Below are 6350 nucleotides of genomic sequence, written 5' to 3'. Positions count from 1 at the left end.
GGTTTCTAAGGGAGGACTTTCTGAGGAAAACTGGCTCGTATGCACGTAACATATGGAGAAAGCCACGCAAATGCCGATGCGACCAACTCGTTCGCGGGATTCGAACCTTTAACCAAACTACCTGCGTTCAGCGACTCCACCGCTCGGCCGCTGGTGGGCTTATTAGCAGAATTATACTGCATTATTATTGTATCATGCTATGAAGTAACAATGCTATAAGACTGACGGTTTGTTGATGGAATTTTGTAATCTATTAGTATTAAAAAATCATTGTTTCTTTACAAACAAAACAAAAAAAAAAAAAAAAAAAAATACTCTTCATAGCAGGGTTCTCATTTTTATATTGTAAAAGAGATATTGATTATTATTAGTTTTCTATTTAATGTGTCGAAACGCTGGTTTGACAAGGACTTCGACTGCAGGAGATCTACATTGATTATTTTTACTTTAGTAGTACTTCCATTGTGAAAATAATATTACTATCTTTTAATTAATTTCACAGATAAAATCCTTCGAGAAGGAAGAATATCTAAAATAAGCAGTTCTTATATATATAAGAAATTAAAATAACAGCAATGTAATATTAAAAAAAAAAAGTATTAGTTATTGCGTGACAAAAATTGCAATACGAATTAATTACACATACAGGATAAATTAGTATAATTTTGGTTATATATTTTATATTGAAAAAATATTTCTTTCATGTTAATTATAGAATAAATTATTTAAAATAAAACATTTTGATGCATGTGTGATAGCTGGATGCAGCAGCAATCGGCCATACTGTAATAGCGAATGAATTTTATTTCTTTTCCTGAAAGAAATAATTTTGATAGAAAAAGAAAATAAAGAAAAAGGAAGAAATATTAAGAAAGAATTTTTTTTTTTCCTAATTTCTTACTTAAACAAATATTTTTCTAATATTAACTGTAAAATAAAATGCGTGAAAACAGTTTTAATGTAAGCATGAAAAAAAAAAAAAAAAAAAAAACTTAGTTTGCTATTAGATTGTAATGCAAATTTATCATATTATAAATATAAATGATTAAAATTGTTTATTTCTAAAAAGATTTAAAGTAAGCCTAATTCACTTATTCTCATCTATTTAACGTTGCTTTCATGGTATCCCACATCACTCTTTATTTCTTAGCCCTAAATTCCTGCGTTAACTTTCCTCTTAAAACACGGGATTTTCCTTCACATAACACAGCAGCATATTCTGCGTGTTGGTCATAATACTGGTTTGTGCCATTTTTTTCGAATTGCAAATGCAGCGTGTGAGTTAGTGAAAAAAAGGGAAAATATTCCTAGAACTTCAGCCAGCGCGCTCTATAAATTTCGTTACTCATCTGTACTGCGAGTGACGAAAGTCTCTGTCTAAAGCTCCTTGAAGCCTTGTCCCCTTTCAGTAGAGTCAAATGGACCCCCCCCGCCCACCAACTGGGGACCACGGAATGGCTTTCTCCGATAGGTTGTGATGGCTGTCCATACCGGCTTTTCTGAGTCAATATTGTTCGCTCAAGTTGTAGACAGATCGAGTGATCCTAAAATAGGATCCCTGGAACGGGGCCAGCGGTCCCAATCAGCCTTTCTTTTACAAAGGCATACAGCCATAACCTCTGCTGTGATGGTGTGGGGCGCTATTTCTTATGACAGTAGGTCATCTTTAGTCATCCTCTGTATATCTTTAACAGCTCAACGATATGTTGATACCATTCTGCGGCCGGTTGCATTACCCTTCATGGCACGTCATCCTGGAGGCCATTTTCCAACAAGATAATGCCAGGCCACATACCGCTCCCATATCTCTGAACTGTTTCCGTGCGGTTGATACTCTTCTTTGGCCAGCAAGGCCACCAGACCTTTCACCAATCCAGCATGTCTGGGACATAGGAGGCCGACAGATTCAAGCACCACAAAATATAGCAGATCTGGAGCGACAAATGTGAATGCCTGGCAGAATGTGTCGCAGGATGACATTAGGAACCTTTACCACTCCTTGCCTCCACGAATTCAAGCATGCATTGCCGCCAGGTGTGGTTCGACCAACTACTAATTTGAACACGCAATGGGTGATTGAAACCCGTGAACATGTACTATGATTTTGATTTTTTTAATCATTTTATTATTTGTGTGTGAGCTATACACATATTCAATTTCATCAAAAACAACCACCTCCTTCATGGTGTTTCGATTTTTTTGCGAAAGAGTGTACATATTAAACATAATAAACCACATATTATCATATAAAAACTCATAGCACATCCAACCTCCTTCGGTGTCATCATCTTATTAACTAAATTAAGAATCGGTAAACAGTCCTCTGTGATACTTCTTTCGCAATACGAAGCAAACTCCATTGATGGGAACACAGCAATAAAATTTTATTTAACACTCAAAATGGTGACATACAAACAAGAAGAGAAAACGTATTCTAACATTTAAAAATAAAATAAATACATTCTTCATGCGAGAGCCACACATGGCACTCCAGCCTGCGTTTCACACGTTGCCATTAACATATACCTTAATGTTCATCTATTTAAATTATTTATTTTAAATTACAAGATTTTAATAACAAAATATCTGAATCTGTTACAACCTCTCCCCAACAGTGAAACTTTTTCCGAAGGGAAAAGTTCTGTAAAATTCGAAAGTTTATGAGCTTGGCTTTCTCATTTACTTAAAGACGAAAAATAACTTCTCTCATAAGTTTCCAAACTTCAGGCCAAAAATTTTAAGTTTTAAACAAATACTTTTACACCACATTTAAACAGAAAAAAAAAAAAAAAAAAAAAAAAAAAAAAAAAAAAAAAAAAAATGGAGAATGTTCAAATACATCAGTTGAGCAAATATTAAATAATAAAATAAATGATAAACTTGGTTACATACACTACGAGATATTGTATTACTTAATTCTACTTAGAAAATCTACGTTCTTGTGCAAAGATTCTTTGCGATGAATGACCTTAAAATTATAAGGTTGTAATGAGAGAGCCCACCGCATCAATCTAGAGTTACATTTGGCGTTGGATTGTAGCCAGACCAAAGGGTTATGATCAGTCTGAATCAAGAATTTTTGCTGACCATCCAGATAAAAATGCAGTTTCTTGATAGCATATATGATGGCTGCGCACTCCTTTTCAGTAGTACAATAATTCTTTTGAAACTTAGTAAATTTTTTGATTATATAGAAGATAGGATGTTCATGTTGTTCATCATGTAATTGGCACAGAACTATACCCAAGCCATTGTCTGAGGCATCGGTTTGTATAATAAACTTTTTATCAAAGTCGGGAGCGTACAGAATTGGTTCTTGCATAGCAACTCTTTTAAATTTTTAAAAGCTTTGTCACATATTTCAGTCCATTGTATATTTCCTTTTTTGGTTACCCCCTTCAAGGCGTCCGAGAGCGGTGATGCAATTTCCGAAAATATCAGAAATCCCGGAAGCAATTTCCGAAATCTCCGTATATACTGGCGATATTACCCTACTAGTCCTAAAACCGCACGTACTTCTGTTTTGGTCTTAGATGTAGGATGTTCCTTTACAGCCAGGATCTTTACTTCATCTGGAGTTCGTTGTCCTTGTCCCACAACATGGCCTAAGTACCTCACTTCATCTTGTGCAAATTTACATTTTGATGGCTTTAGTCGTACGTTTGCTTTCTGTATTCTGTCTAGAACAGAAGTTAAGTTCTTAAGGTGCTCTTCCCAGTTTTCTGAGTAAATGGCAATGTCATCCAGGTATGGTACAGCGAATCCTTCGCATCCAGCCAGGACCTTAGTCATAACTTTGCTAAAAAAAAATATGGGCCATTTTTTAATCCAAAGGGTAAGCGTAGAGTCTGAAACTTCCAAAACTAGTTACAAATGTTGCATATCTTTGGGCTCTTTCTATTAACGGAATTTGCCAGTAGCCTCTAGATAAATCTATAGGGTAATATATTTTGCTTTTGCTACAGTTTCGATATGTTCTTCAGTATTATGTAAAGGATAGCATTCAGTTTTAGTAACAGCATTGAGTTTACAATAATCAATACAAGTCCGAGGATCCTTTGATGAAGACTCTATCAAAATCATGGGAGATGTATAGTCCGATTCTTACGGCTTTATAATTTTGAGATTGAGCATTTTCTGAATTTCCTTTTTGAGAATTTCAGTCTGTCGGCGTGACAGTCTGTATGGCTTTATTTGTATTGGTTCGTTATTTAATAGCTCAATATCGTGACAAACTTTGTTAGTCCAGGATTATTTGAAAAACAACCACAATATTTCCATAAAACCTTTCGTAAATCTTCTATTTGCTCGGGTTTCAACTTTTTCTCGAGTTTATTCTCCTCTATGATGTCCGAAAAATTTAATATACTTGGATTGGAAGGTAAATGAGGTATGTTCATTTCTAAGTCTCCTTCCACTTTAATTGTCATATTAATCATTTCTGGTCTTTTATAATATGGTTTAAGCATGTTAATGTGATATACTTGATTTGGCTCATTTTGTTCCTCGAAACTTACAATGTAATTGGTTTCTGAAATTTTCTGCTCTATTTTTCCGCGTCTTTTGCATTGTACCTCTAGTTTGTTTTGACGATTCGCAGATAAAACAAGAATTAAATCTTCTCTAGCAAATTCTGTTTTCACTGCGTTCCGATCGAACCATGTTTTCCTCCGTTGCTGAGCTTCTTTCATGTTTTCCACGGCAAGTTCTTGGCATTTCTTCATTCGATTAATAAATTCGAAAACGTAACTGACAACATTATTATTTTCTTCAGTCGGTTCTAGCCACTGGTAAAGGAAAGCATCAATCAAAGACGGCGAAGAAATGTCTGTCACCGCAACAGTATCTGGATATTTGGACGATATACACAGAGCTGTAATAATATTTTTTTCCAGTCCTTGAAATAGGTAGCGGACCAACAGCATCGACATTTATTTTAGTGAATATTTCGGAAATGACTGGTACTAACGTCATTGAAGACTTCTTGTCATTTCCCTTCCCAGCGCGCTGACAAGCATCACATGTTTTTACAAAATCTTCGGTTTCTTTGTAACACCTCGTCCAATAAAAATGTCTAGCCAGTTTGTCTTTGGTTTATTTGACACCCAAATGACCAGAAGTTCCATCGTGGCACATCTTTATAATTGACGGCTTGAGTTTCTGTCGTTTTTTTAACTAAAAGCTCTTTTCTTGTCATAGTATAGTTCTCATTTTAGTGTGTACCTTCTTTAACTTCTTGGATGATTTTAGACAGTTCCTTATCAGTAAGCTGAAGTTTTGCAACTTCTTTTGAGTCAATGTTTACTAATTTCATGAGTGCTTCATCTTCCGTATTTAATTCTAGTATTTTAACTTCTTCCTCAAAGACATCTCTGGATGCTTTTCTTCCTTCATCGGTTCCAAGATCTCCTTTTTAGCTATTTTTCTTTTCCTTTGAGCTCTAATAGAGACGGCATTAATCTGGTGAGGATGACTATCAGTTTCCTTTCTTTGTTTATTCAACAGTGCAAAAGTTCGATTGCCTAATAAATACCTTCCTTTGTCGAGTTCATTTCTAATGGCAGCCTTAGTTATTACTCGCCCAAGATCGCAATTTAGTTCGACCTCAGATAATGGTAAAGAGGTTGGATTCAAATCTAATGGCTGTTGCACCCACACATTTTCACCTGTCAGCATTTCCGGCGTGATGTATTTGCGACATACTATATCAATACTAGCACCTGAATCCCTTAATATGGGAATTTTATGACCATTTACGTAACTCGTACTTGTTGGTATGCATATAGTGATGGACTGTCGCCAATAGCATGATAAACTGTATGAACTGGAAACCCTGCAAAAGAGTTAATTGTGTAACACACTTATTCTTTACGCTTACCTTTCTCACTCCTTCAGGAAAGGACAGTGATATGACACTCTATAATATAACTCCTTTTTTTCAACATGTATTTGGAATACTAACGAATTTTTATCTATTTTTCATGTATTAATAAAGAATGTGTTTTGTGATCTAACAATTTCCGTCTACACCTATTTTGGATTACAAGTTAATTAGGTATGATCTCGCTTGATGCTGCGCTGGATACAAGGTAAGAAGAATCATTTTGCTCTCTATTTTTATTAATTTGTCGCGAAATTTCGAGGCTATAAAAATGTTTTACAATAATACTAGTATAAGGAAATAGTAGTTTTTCCTCTGGTTTTGCACTAATTCTATTAAGATTAGCAGGAGCTTCAGTACTATTCTTAAGTTTTGGACATTGGGGTCTTAACTGTTGATAGGATTCACACTGATAATATTGTGGCGTCTTTCGTTTTTCATATTTATCATCTGGACTGGGACTTCTAGG

Source organism: Stegodyphus dumicola, chromosome X2 (assembly GCF_044657685.1).
Source record: "Stegodyphus dumicola isolate Sdum_Otavi_A_Nest chromosome X2, ASM4465768v1".
Lineage (NCBI taxonomy): Eukaryota > Metazoa > Arthropoda > Arachnida > Araneae > Eresidae > Stegodyphus > Stegodyphus dumicola.
This window is presented reverse-complemented; position numbering follows the sequence as displayed.